A 13,460-nucleotide genomic window follows, 5' to 3' on the forward strand; every position below is an offset into this window, starting at 1 on the left:
TATTTTGTTATGGCAGCCTGAACTCACTAACACATCATCCTTCAACACAAAACAGACTCCCTGCCTCCTGCTTCCACTTCTCTTGCCTCCCCTCACGCCAGCGCACGCCCCCCCACCCACTGCCATCTGGCTTGGCTTCTCACACCTTCCGCCCTCCTCCCCTCCCCGCAGGTTGTACTTTTCAAATTACATTTCCTTCTAGTGTGTTCATTTAATGCATTCTTACGCCTTTTCAAAATGGGACAGCATTATAAAACATAGGATGGAACATGCTCTAAAAGGTTTTATTTTTAACTTCTCTTGGGATCGCAACTTCTGCAGTCTTTCAGTGTTTCACGCTACTTAACTGACCTCAAACGCCAAATGTAATCTCTGCCTCTCACTGAATCCAACATATTTCTCAGTGAAGTTCCCTTTTTTACCTCCTTAACAGTTTTTTTGAATGACTTAGGGAAATAGAGATTAGTTAGTGCTCTAGTTTGTATTTTTTCAACATCAACACTGTTGGTTTCCTACCACTTTCCAACTGAATGGTAATAGCCCTAAGCAGGACTAAAAATCAAAATTGGGAAGCTGGTTTATTCTTTCTCAGGAAATTTTCCCCGCTAAACTTTTGCATTCTCTTTTTAATTAGAATCCCATCAATCATTGCTTATTTAGTGGAATATTTTCACAGGACATGCCCGAGAGACACCGATTTCTGGGAGAGGACAAATGTCATTGCTTCCGCAAGTTGATATATTGCATCCAAGGCCGTGGTCACTCTCTCTGAGGAGAGATGATAAAACATAGAGATGAAGCAGGATTAGGACATTCACTTCCACTGCTGTGGATTTCCTCCAAAGCTCCTGCACTGATTACAAAGAGTTCCTGGGTCTACTCTGTCACATCCCCACAAAGAAAGCCAAGAAAACCCACCCTGCATTGCAGTGATTTACGATCAAGCCCGAGTCCATAGGGCATGGAAAAGTGTCAGGCAGGGAAGAGAGGATTAAATAGAGCAGACATCTAGAGAGCACTCTGCATAGTGCCCGGCATATAGTAAGTACTCAGAACATGGTAGTCATTGTCATCAATGCCATTGTCAGTATTTATTACTGGTCCTCATCATATAAACATACGTATGCATATGTATGTACACATGTGCATGTGTATATGAGTGAGGATTCCTTCTGGCTCTAAATGGAACCTATGAGTCTTGAAGGAACTCAAGGTGAAATGGTGAAGCTCATCTCGAGATCTGATACCTGCCATTAGAGTTGTCTAGAAGACTGGTTGAAATGTTACTTTAGGCACTGATTTTGTGCCTAGAGAAGGGGCATGGAACAGGCTCTGCCCACCCAACCCCATCAGATCAATGAATACCTACAAAGAGTTAAACAGCTTGGCAAATACGGCACGCCAGAAGGACTGCGCCAGGGGTTCTAGGATGGGGGGTTGTCATAACTTGGGGATAAAAGGGGTGGGAGGCTTACTGCGATGGAGACCAGTGGGGAAATGAAAAAAGGAAACTGAACAGAAGGTGAAACTTCACTCTTGGGCTGCCTGTGAAGAGTAGCAAAATGCTAGCCCAACAGGAAAGAATATGCCATGGGAAGCAGTCACAAAGCTGTGTCTGAGCTAAAAAGGGCAGAGGAGCTTCTGGTGTCTCGAGAAAGAATATTTTTAAAAATCCGAACTATACAAGTAAAATATTACACTCTATGCTGTGGGTTACAAGCAACCAATTAATCAGCACCTGGTTCTCAGGCACCGTGGGGTTACAAGGAAGGCAAAGGCTCTGCCCCCAGATGTTTGGAATCTTGGGGGAAATGCGGTAAATGACAGTGGGGTAGGGAACTTGAACAAAGTACAAGGCCCAGCGGCCAGTGGGATGGGAAGGCTTCCTGGAGGAGGTGAGGGTATAAACAGGCCTTACATACATACACAGCAAGCCAGGCTGAAACAGTGAGATGAACTGCAGGTAAAAACGATTTTAAAAGGCAAGTAAGAAATCAGTCTGGCAGAAACAGGAGTCTGGGGAGGAGAACCGCAAATTCAGCCCCCTTTCCTGTTCCCATCCACCCTGCTTCTGGGATCTTGGCTACTCTCTCAGATCTAGATTCCACAGTACCATCCAACTCTGCCGTCCTTGTCCTCTCTGTGTCCCCAAGCTTCCTCCGCAGATGCCTCCTCTTTCTATTTTGACCACTCTTCCCAGGGAACCTCATGTTCCTTGACTTCAGAACAAACCAGTGCAGCTGACTCCATTCTGTTTTTCTACCTGCATGTGTCTACCTGCCCAGTGCACACCCCCTCCTGACAGACAGCACACACACTCATAAGGTCCCAAAGTAAACTCATCACCTTCCTCCTGTCCTGAACATTTCTGCCTCCTATAAGTGCTCTGGTGCTCAGTACAGAATCCCCATGATTTTCCTGATTCCTTCCTTTCCCTCAATCCCTCCTGTACTCACATAGACACGTGTGTGTGCAGATGCATCATGGTGCATATGCATTTGCTCACACACAGACTCATCAAGGTCATTCCTACTTCCACGCCCCCATCCCCTCTCACTCTCATTCCTTTTTGTATGTTTGTTTTTCAGAGACAGGGTCTCACTCTGTCACCCAGGCTGGAATGCAGTGGCACCGTCACAGCTCACTGCAGCCTGAATCTCCTAGGTTCAGCTCCCGGGAACCTCAGATCCCCCACCACCTGCCCCACCAGTACCTGGGACTACCAGTGGGCAGCATCATGCATAGATCATTTTTAAATTTGTTGCAGGGACGAGGTCTCACTATGTTTTCCAGACTGGTCTCGAACTCCTGGGCTCAAGCAATCCTCCCACCTCAGCCTCCCTAAGTGTGGATTGTAGGCATGAGCCACTGCGCTCAGCCACACTCCCATTCTCTACACTTACTCATCTACCCTCTCTCCTCTGGACCACTGGAGTTTCTCCTTTAGACCTCTCTTCTCTGGACCATTGCTGTGGCTACCACGCTTGTCCCTCCTGCCTCCTCCCTGTAAACCACTCCCCACCAACACAAGCTCCTTCCTGCCCTTACCAAAATTCTCTTTTGACAACCCAGTTCAGAATATCAGGATGCCAAACTCTATCTTAAACAAAACTGGCCATCTACTGATGCACGTGTTTATTGATTCTATGCTGTGTGACCCCCAAGCAGCAGTGTGGCCCAGGGATTCAGAATACAGGTGTTGGAGCCTGATTGTCTGGGCCTAGACCCCCTACGCTGCTGCTTCCAACTATGTGACCCAGGCTTTGAACATTTTCTCATCTGAAAATGGGAATCAGCATTTGACCTACAGCACAGCGGTGTTGTGAGGATTAGACAAAGCAAGCCCTTGTAACAGACCCTGGCACATAATCAGCGCCCATTACACGGTAGCTACGATGGGGTGGGGGAGAGAGATAATAAGAATACAATAATGTTATCGATAATGTTTATCATTATCGTATTGTCGTACAATAACGTTTGACTCTGGGCCCTAGGATTTTTATTTTCTCATTGTTTTCTATATTTTTTCCAATTCTCTGTAATAACCATGAAATCCTTTTACAACCATTAAACTGATCATTTCTTTGGAAATTACATGATGTTACATCCTTGCTTAAAAAGGTTCAATAACCTCCCACTGCCTATAAGATAGTAACCAAAGCCCTGGGCCCGGCCTCGGGAGCCCTGCATCTGCTGGCCTCAGCTGGATGGACTGGCAACTCCCCCACTGCCTCACTTGCATTCCAGGCTCCAGCTTCTCCAGACTTCTTTGCTCCCAGATGCTGTGTCCTGCATCGTCTTCTCTTTTTATGCTGTCCTTACTTCCCAGGGATTCTCAGCGATTCTGACTTCACTACTGCCCAGCGAGACCCCTGTTCACACTAGGAACTCAGGACGCAGGCAATCTCCATGATTCAGATCCCAGCTTTTCTGGGGGGAAATGTTTCTCGCCCGGGGGATTCTGGGGCAACATGCATTGCTCACCAAGACTGAGAGCTCCCTACGTCTCCAGGCTGGGTCACAGTCCCATGGCCATCTCCAGACATTTGCAGAATCCTCCAAGGTTTGAAGAGAGGTAGAGGGATGGAGAGGCAAAGAAGGAAGGGAGGCTGTTGCATGCAGGACTCTAAAAACAAGACACAGCAAGAGGGAATTTTGCATGCTTTTTTCTAGGACAGCATGATAAAAGCAACATTTTTAGGAACAGATACGGGCAATAATATTATGCAAAATGAATAACGTGCAGAGGTCAGAAAGTCAGGAAAGAGGCAGTTGGCTGTAGCTGAATCAAAAGGGGCGAGGTCTTGTTCTCAGGTGGACTGGCTGCTGAAGACAGCACCGAGAGCTCCCACAGCGCCTGTTCCTGGCCACTTGCCCTTTGCTGCCCTGCCGAGCACTTGCCCAAACACGTCCAATGACCACCACCAGCCTCTGTGACTAATACTAATGTCGTTGCCACCTAACGTGAGACATAGTCACACAGCTAACTGTTAAGCAGTAGAGACGTGATTCAAACCCGATAAAACTGACCCCAAAACGGGGGCTGCTAACTAAGCCTCCTCCACTGCGGCTGCTGCTACAGCCTGAACAGCCAGCGGATCTCTTGGCCTTCAGAAATGCTGAGGTTAAAAAATGAATTGTATGCTGTGCTCACGCCTGGAATAGTCTTGAAGCTGTATTTTAAGACTTTTTTTTTAACTACTGGAAAAACTTTGGTGAGAGATAAATAACATATTAAAGGAGAAAAAGAAGATATTCAAGTGTCTTCTAGGAAGTTATGAAGGTTATGAATAGAATGAACTTGGACTGATTTGACGTTGAACTGTGGAGCGTGGGAGTTTCTGGATAAATGAAAGATGCTCTATTACATAACAAGCTGCAGTGCTTTTGAACTTTATTACCTGCAGGTATGATACAGGCTGAAAATGTAAAGTGAGTGCAAAAGACCTGGATATACTGATAGATAATAAATTTGCAACTGATTTTTAAAAAACAAACTATGTATATATGAGAGAGATTTCCTTAGGTCTTTGATGTGACACGCAGGAGAGCCGGCCTACAAATTCAGACTGTCCTTGCTAAGACGGTCTAACATTACAAAAATGATAACAATAGCCACAAAGTGCCAGTCACTGCACTGACACCCTCTTACTCAATTCTCACAACCACCCTTTGAGAAAAGCATTATCATCTCCACTCTTCAGATGAGGAAATTGAGGCACAGAGGGCTTACGTAACTTTCTCAAGGCTGCACAGCTAATACACTGACAAAGCTGAGATTCCAGCCCAGGTCAGTGGACCTCAAAGCCCAGGCTCCTCCCATTATAGACACTGCCTCTAGGGTGAGCCGACCGCTGGACTCACAGAGACATGCCTTCTTTCAAGTTCTGGAATCTTCTCCAGCAGCAAGAAACAGGCTTCATCTCACTGAAGCGACAGGGCTACCTTTCTCCATTGAAAGGACGCCAGGCTTCTTAGTCATGGCTTAACTTCCCTCTGTTTCCAGCTCTTGAAATCAGCAGAGGGGAGGGTGACCACACTAGGTGGGCTGACCCCATAATAGAAGCCTTAACACATTTCACATTTCTGCCCACACACCCAGCGCCTCCTCCTCGCAGCTCACATCAGCACCACCCCCAGCAATCTGGATAGTCCTCCTGCCATTTGAGAGAACATTCTTCGTTGTTCACAGTCTCTGGGGTTCACATAAAGCCAAAGTTTACACTTTGAAGTGTTCCTTTGTCCTGTGACAGATCTGGCCCGGGGTTCAGAAGGAGCATGGGAGGCACCTAATCAGAAGCAATCCAGAGAAGACAGAGTCAGGAAGAGGAAGGAGGGGAAGAGCAAAACATGGGAGACGCCTGGAGAGTTCCAAGTACCACACAGGAACAACAACAAAAAAATTTAAACAGTTTGAAAACTAGGCACAGTGTTGGAAGCGTCAGCGGTAGATGAAGCACAAACGCGAGGGGTCTGAAGGCCTCTGAGGTGCTCTGGAGTGGGCGAGGCGTGGCAGGGACCGCAGCGGGTGAGAGCAGTGGGAATCCCAGCTTCTCTGCTGTTGAATGCCAGGGGAGTTGCTTCACCTCTGGGGACCTCAGTTTCCTCTTCTATATAATGAGGATGATAATATTCAAGAAAATGAAAATAGTTCCAGCAACTGCCGGCTAGGTTGGAATGGGGTCCAGCTGTTGGATGTCCAGGCCCCAGGCAAATAACTTTGGTGGGGGCCCATCTGTATGAACACTTCGGGTTTCTCTGAAGCATGGCAGGACTATTCTGGCAGCTCAAGCCACTCACCAGGCTGCCCTCCTGGATGAGGTGTCCAGACACAGGGCCATGGGGGATCACATGGGTGTGAAGTCCTCAGGGCATCCGGTGACCCCAATGCTCAGGTATTCGTTGGTACAAAAGAAATTGTGGCTTTTGCCATTGAAAGTAATAATAAGAACCGTGATTACTTTTTCAACAACCTAATAGAAATTCAGAAAGCACTTTGAATGGGAGAAATGGGAGTTTCAGTTGGGACTCAGGGCATCCTGGAGTGATGGCACTGCCAGCTCTGGCTAGTCTCAGGCAGCGGGGAGGGACCTAGAAAATTCCAGGAAGTTGCTCCAATGTGAGGAGCCCTGAGAGGCACAGGGTCCCAGCTTGCTCAGGTCAAAGGACAATACTAGCTGTGATGTTCCTAGGGGAACATAACCATCACTCACATAATAAAAACAATAAGACAGGGTCCCTCCACGACCTTGTGAGAACAAACCAGCAACCCAGACCGCCATGAAACAGAGAGATGGGCACTCTGCAATCACAAACATAAACTCCCCCCTCTTCTGACTAACTTGACTATTGCTTCTCTCTTCACGGCAATCTTAGCCCACTTTAATCTTGCACCCTCCTGGACAAATGACCAAGATACCCCCAATCGTCAAATCGCCCTTGCTCTTGGATTGCACTCAGTCTAAAACTGTCCACTCATTCCTTGATCCCTCCTTAGACTCTCCCAGCACAAGCCCCAACCCCGTAACAACCCCTCCCATGCCCTCCTGCAGTTTCCTGGCATGCGTCCTCACTTGCTGCAGCAAGCTGAATTAATCTACCCCGGCGTGACCAGAAGTGTGTTCTTGGTGGTCTTTGGTTGGGGAGCTTCATCATCAAAGAACCCATCTCCCGGGACTCTTTTAAGGATTGTGCACAACTGTGCCTGGCGAGTAGAGGGCTGTCATTATTTGGGGACATTTCACAGTCCTTCTGACCTCACCAAACGTCTAGCCTGGCTCCTCAGTCCTCAAAGCACTGTGGTTTGTGGACCAGTAACCTCAGCGTCACCTGGGGCTTGTTAGAAATGCAGACCCTGGCACCCCACACTGGACTGACTGATGTGGTTTTTAACAAGATCCCTGAGGGGATCTGTGTCGCAGTTAAGTTAGAGAAGCACTGCTCTAGCTTAAGAGATCCATTCGCTCACCACAGGCTCAGAACGGCTGAGAGGGGTGCATGATGGGTGAAGGCTCCTGCGGCTGCCATTCAAACAAACGTTAGGTTCCAGGCGATTTTCCAGCTATGGGTGTGGGCACGCCAAGCGCGCAGGAGCATAACCAGGTCTGGGGATTCAACTTGCTTATCCATTCATGAGCAACTCTAGTAGCAACAATATGCCTGGTGCACTCAAATTTTGTATTCATATCTTCTTAGTTTCTCACCCTAGTCCTGTGGGCACGGTGGGCAGGGAAACCTTATCATTCCCATTTTGGAGATGCACAGGTTTTGTTTAGTGTCACGTGGTGGCCAAATGGTAGAGACAAGCAGGTCCGGCACAACATTTAAGGGACACTAAAAAACTCAGAAATTGAGATAAATAATATTTTAATGCAATATTTTTTGAAATAAAAATTAATGCCAAAAAAAAGCCATAATGAGAAACAGATCAAAAGTTAGTAAAGACAAGGTTCCAAGGCAGCTGGAATTACATTGACGATTTTGATGATTTTGTTCAATGTGGATGTTTTTAACATTAATTTTATTATTTTTAAAATGCTGTTTCTTTTGCTTTCTGAGTCTCTTGGCACCCCCTTAAATTTTGCCTCACTCATTTCTGCTAGAGCCTCAGAGGGCGTTTAGCAAATGGCCAGGGTTGTGTGTGGTTTGTGGAGTTAGACTACCCGGATTCAGATCCATGGTGGGTCAATTCCTAGCTGTGTTCATTTGGGGAAGTCAATTAAGCTTTACTGCTTTAGTTTCTTCTCCGTAAAATAGAGAGGGCTGAAGTTCAATTCAGTAAAAATAAAGAAGGACCAAGATGATGTAGTCCAATTACAGAGCTCTGAAGTTCTAGTTTAATCCAAATTTAAAATATCTACAAGATTGACAGCATTTACTTGAGTAATCCTCTATAAATATAAATTTTAATTATATAAATGTGCACATGTAATCATATCAGACATACTGTTGTTTTTAGCTCGGTCTTTTAGCTCAATGCCCCTTTCCTCCTGTTTTCCTTCCCTCCCCTCCCCGTGTAACTCATGCTAACATGCCTGGTACGTATTTTCCATATTTTCCTTTATATTTCTATAATGAGGTACAGACCACAAAACACACATGCATATACATGTGTACACATTTTGATACGGAGGTTGGGATCGTTGTTTCACAAAATGGATTATATCATAAATGCTTTTCTGTACTCACTTATAAATCATATCGTATAGGAATCCCTCCAAGCCAACCGGTGTAGCTCTATTCTTTGCTTTTTCCTTGGCAGTATGCTGGTCTAAAGGTGCACTACCGTGGTTCATTTTCCCATTTTGTACTAATGAGGATTCATTTTTTCCAACTTTTTTGCCACCCTGGATAATGCTATATTTAAACATACTGATACATATATTCTAATACTGTAGATCATTTTCTCTGTTCCAGAATTTGATATAAATGGAATCATACAGTCTGGAATCTTTTGTATCTGGATTATTTTGTCAGTATGTTTTTGAGATTGAAGCATGCTGTTGAGTGTAGCATAGTTCTTTCCTTTTGATTGCTGAGTGGTCTGTTGTATGCATATACCACAGTTTGCTTATTCTTCTGAGTATGTATATTTCAAATTTTAATAGATACTGCCATGTTACTTCCCCAAAACGCTGTACAATTTACATTTCAACTTTGTAATATATGTTGTAGTTGTCTTTAATTTTGGCAGGCCTGATAGGCATGATCTGATGTCTCATTAGTACTTTAATTTGCATTTCCCTAACGATGGTAAATTCAAGCATCTTTTTGTACATTTGTTGACTCTGCTTTTGTGCTTCTATAAATTGCTTTTCTTATTCCTTCATCGTTTTTCTATTGAGTTGACAAATTATAAGATCTCTTTCTATATGATAGAAGTACATTCTTTGCACTTTCGGTTACAAGTATTTTTTCCAAATCTATCATTTACATTTTGAATTTGCTTAGAATATTTAATACTCTACACGTTTGGGGGGTAGTTATTTTATTTTATTTTAATTGACAAATAATAACTGTGTATATTATGGGATCATACCACATTTACCATATGGTCAACTGTATCTTTCTTTTATGGCCTCTTGTGTTTTCCAGTCTTGTTAAGGTTTCCTTGTCCTTGGATTATACATGAAGCCTCCACAATAATTTGTCTTGTTTTGTTGTCTACAGTTAAGACTTTACTCTCTGGGGAATGTATTTTTGTTTATGGTATAAAACAGGGATTTAATTTTACTTTAATTCAGGTGAATAGCCAGTATTGCTTTTGAAATAATTTATTATTTTCCCACTACATTGAACTCCCACATTTGATATATGATGTATATTACATTCTCATATCCAAGACTTCCAGATCCTCTTTTCTCTTTCAGTGATCTATTTCTCATTCTCATACCAATACAATATTTACTTCATAACAGCTTTATAATATCCTCTGATGTCTGGTAAGGCAATTCCTCTTGCACTGTTCTTTTTTATTATGTTCCTGCTATTCCTAAGCATTTATTCTCAAGTGAATAAATGTATTCCTTATGAAATTTTAAATCATTTTATCCAGTCTCTTCCCCTCCTCACCCCCTCTCAAGACTGTTGCAATTCTAATTGTAATTACATAAAATTTCTATATTTCTTTGGAATAATTGATAATTTTATGCCATATTCCATTTTCATATCCAAGAACTTGGTATATCTTTTCATTTGTTCAGACGTTGTTTTGAGACCTTTACTAAGATTGAATTTTATTCATATAGATGTAGCTATATTATTAATTATATCCCTAGCTATTTTTGTTCACTATTTTTTGAAGAGGATACTTTTCTCTATTTCTATATGCTTATTAGAATAGATAAAAGCTAATATATATGTCATTATCCTATATCCTCATACTCTTGTATTCTCTTACTAATTCTAATTTTTTTAGAAACTCAGTATCTCTTACATTTTCATATCAGCAAAAATATTTATTTCTTCTTTCCAATTGTTTATTTCAGTTATTTACTACCCTTTTATTGCATTCACTAAATCTTCCATGACAAAGTCAAATTGTAATGGTTAAAGCAAGCTTTCCTGTCTATATGTTGATTTATTTTATTTTTTAATTTTAATATTTTTTTTTAAGACGGAGTCTCACTCTATCACCCAGGCTGGAGTGCAGTGGTGTGATCTTGGCTCGCTGCAACCTCTGCCTCCTAGGTTCAAGCAATTCTCCTGCCTCATCCTCCCGAGTAGCTGGGATTACAGGCACCTACCACCATGCCCAGCTAATTTTTTGTATTTTTAGTAGAGAGGGGGTTTCACTGTGTTGGCCAGGCTGGTCTCGAACTCCTGACCTCAAGTGATCTGCCCACTTCGGCCTCCCAAAGTGCAGGGATTACAGGTGTGAGCCATTGCTCCCAGCCTATATGTTGATTTTAAATGAAATGGTTTTAAAGTTGTAGTGCATTTAATGGAGGGTTTTTTGGAAATATTTTTATTCTATTTAAGTGATTTCCTTATAGTCATATTTTCATTAAAATTTTATTAGGAATAGCTGCTATGTTGACTTCTAATTCCTCATAAGCTTTTATTGATGTTTATATTAATTTTCTTTCATTGTTGAAGTACAGTCAATCATGCATTGTATAATGATGCTTCAGTCAATGACAGACCACATATACAGTAGTGGTCCCATTAGATTATAATGCCTTATTTTTACTGTACCTTTTCTGTGTTTAGATACATACTTACTATTGTGTTACTACTGCCTACAGTATTCAGTGCAGTAACATGCTGTACAGGTTTGTGGCCTAGGGGCAATAGGCTATACCTTGTGGCCTAGGGGCAAAAGGCTATACCATATAGCCTAGGTGTGTAGCTGGCTATAAAAGGGAGGTCTGTCTAAATATATCCAGTGATGTTTGAACAAGGACAAAATTTGCCTAATAATGCACTTCTCAGAACATATCTCCATGGTTAAGTGATACATGAACGTAATGATATGTTCATTTCCAGCTATGAAAATACTTTTGCATTCCTGGAATAAGCCCTACCTGGTTTATTGATAAGGTGCTTGATTTGGTTCTATTTAGAATTCCAGTATCTTTATTTATAAATGAAATACAGTTTTTCACAAAGGAGATTTTGGTAAGTTTCAGTGGCAAAATTAGAGATTATATTGTCTGACAGGTAACTAGAATAGTATCACCACCAATCTTATCAGAAAAGCATATATAAGTGTTGGGAGGATATCAAGGTCGCAGTTGCAGAAAGAAGTTTTCCAAAATTCTAAAACTTTCACTTAAGAGCTTCAAGTGAAGGTCTCAAAGCAGCAAAGACTACCAGTTGTCTTCCTTGAGGTGATAAGTATCCTTCATTCAAGGAAACATCTGCCAATTACCCAAGTCTCCATAATTATAGTTTGTCTGCCACTTGCTCTTTCAGATAAAAATGGCATTCCATGACAAAGTGGCTAGTGCAGCTCACAACTCAACCACACGAGTACTTTTCCTTGAGATCATCTTCATAGCACAGTATGCAGCAAAAATGCTTTATGCATACTTTCCAGTCAGCAACACAGAACACTAAGGAGACATGTGGGCTGGGCACAGTGGCTCATGCCTACAATCCCAACATTTTGGGAGACCATGGTGGGAGGATCGCCTTGGCCTCTCAAATTCCTAGGAGTCCAGGAATTTGAGACCAGCCTGGGCAACATAGCAAGACCCTGTTTCTACAAAATATTTTAAAAAATTATTTGGGCATGGTGGCATGCCCATAGGTCCTATCTATTCAGAAGCCTGTGGTAGGAGGATCTTTTGAGCCCAGGAGTTTGAGGCTGCAGTAAGCCATGATTGTGCCAATGTACTCCAGCCTGGATGACAGTGAGACTTTATCTCTTAAAAAACAAAAAACGACATATACTCAAGGGTCAAGACTTAATAAAATTAACAATTTTTACTGCTCTATCAAGAGCACTTTTAAGTGAAACTGGATTTTTTTTAAAAAACTGGGGGTGTGCAACAGTGGAAAATACAGTGATCACTCACGTAGTGTGGTTGCTGTTGCCTGTATTATCAGGAAGGCACCGCAGTTTTACCCGTCATTGCTTTTGCTCCATTCAGATAAATGTCATCACAGTGAAAAAGCAAATAACGCATTAGTGTTATTATGAACACAGTTTTGACCTTGCTGATCTCTCATGTGGGTCTCAAGGGACCCCAGGGTTCCGTGGGCTACACCTTAGGAACCACTGCTCTGGACAGATGAGCTTCCTTTTTTGTTCCTTGAAAGGGCCAAGCTCCAGGAGTTAGTAACCGTCCTGGCCAACATGGTGAAACCCCATCTCTACTAAAAATACAAAAAGTAGCTGGGCATGGTGGCAGACGCCTGTAATCCCAGCTACTCGGGAGGCTGAGGTGGGAGAATCGCTTGAACCCAGGAGGTGGAGGTTGCAGTGAGCTGAGAGCACACCACTGCACTCCAGCCTGGGCAACAGAGCAAGATTCTGTCTCAAAAAAAAAACGAAAAAAGGGTCAATCTAGGCTCAGCTGCTGTGCTCTGTGCTCTCAGTAAACCTCGACATTTCTATCACAGCTCTTATTACAATTGTAATTAACATTTACCTGCATGTTTATCCATGAATGTCTGCTCCCTCTGCTCCCTCAAGAATGTAAACTTTTGACTCTGCCTACCTCTTCTGCCTTGGTATCTCCTGCACCTGGCACCTTACTTACTTATTGCATTCAATCAATATTATTGAACAAATTAAGGAGTGAATGATCTGTTTCGCTTATGGCTGGTTAGCTCAGTTGGTTAACTTGCAGGGCAGAGGCCAAGGTCATGGGCTGGCCCAATTTTACCCTTTTCTCCTTTTACAGCTCCCATCACCAGCTTTTCCTCCTCAAGCCTGCACTGCACACCAACTGGGATGGAGGGTACAGATGAATAAAGGCAAATCCATCGCCATAAGTAAGAAAACCCTTCCA

The 13,460-nt window shown here is 43.1% G+C and overlaps 1 protein-coding gene across 4 annotated transcripts in view; it reads left to right on the forward strand.

Moving 5' to 3' along the window:
- KCTD1 (potassium channel tetramerization domain containing 1) overlaps positions 1-13,460 on the forward strand; it is a 200,444-nt gene that overhangs the window by 14,481 nt on the left and 172,503 nt on the right. For 2 of the 4 annotated variants that reach the window (XM_065533966.2, XM_065533968.2), the window contains exon 2: positions 13,353-13,443. The exons of the other annotated variants lie outside the window; for them this stretch is intronic. The gene's annotated coding sequence lies outside the window, so the exon portion shown is untranslated. The remainder of the gene's footprint in view (positions 1-13,352; positions 13,444-13,460) is intronic. 4 annotated transcript variants of the gene reach the window in all.

The sequence above is a fragment of the Macaca fascicularis genome, chromosome 18 (assembly GCF_037993035.2).
Source record: "Macaca fascicularis isolate 582-1 chromosome 18, T2T-MFA8v1.1".
NCBI classification, from domain to species: Eukaryota; Metazoa; Chordata; class Mammalia; order Primates; family Cercopithecidae; genus Macaca; species Macaca fascicularis.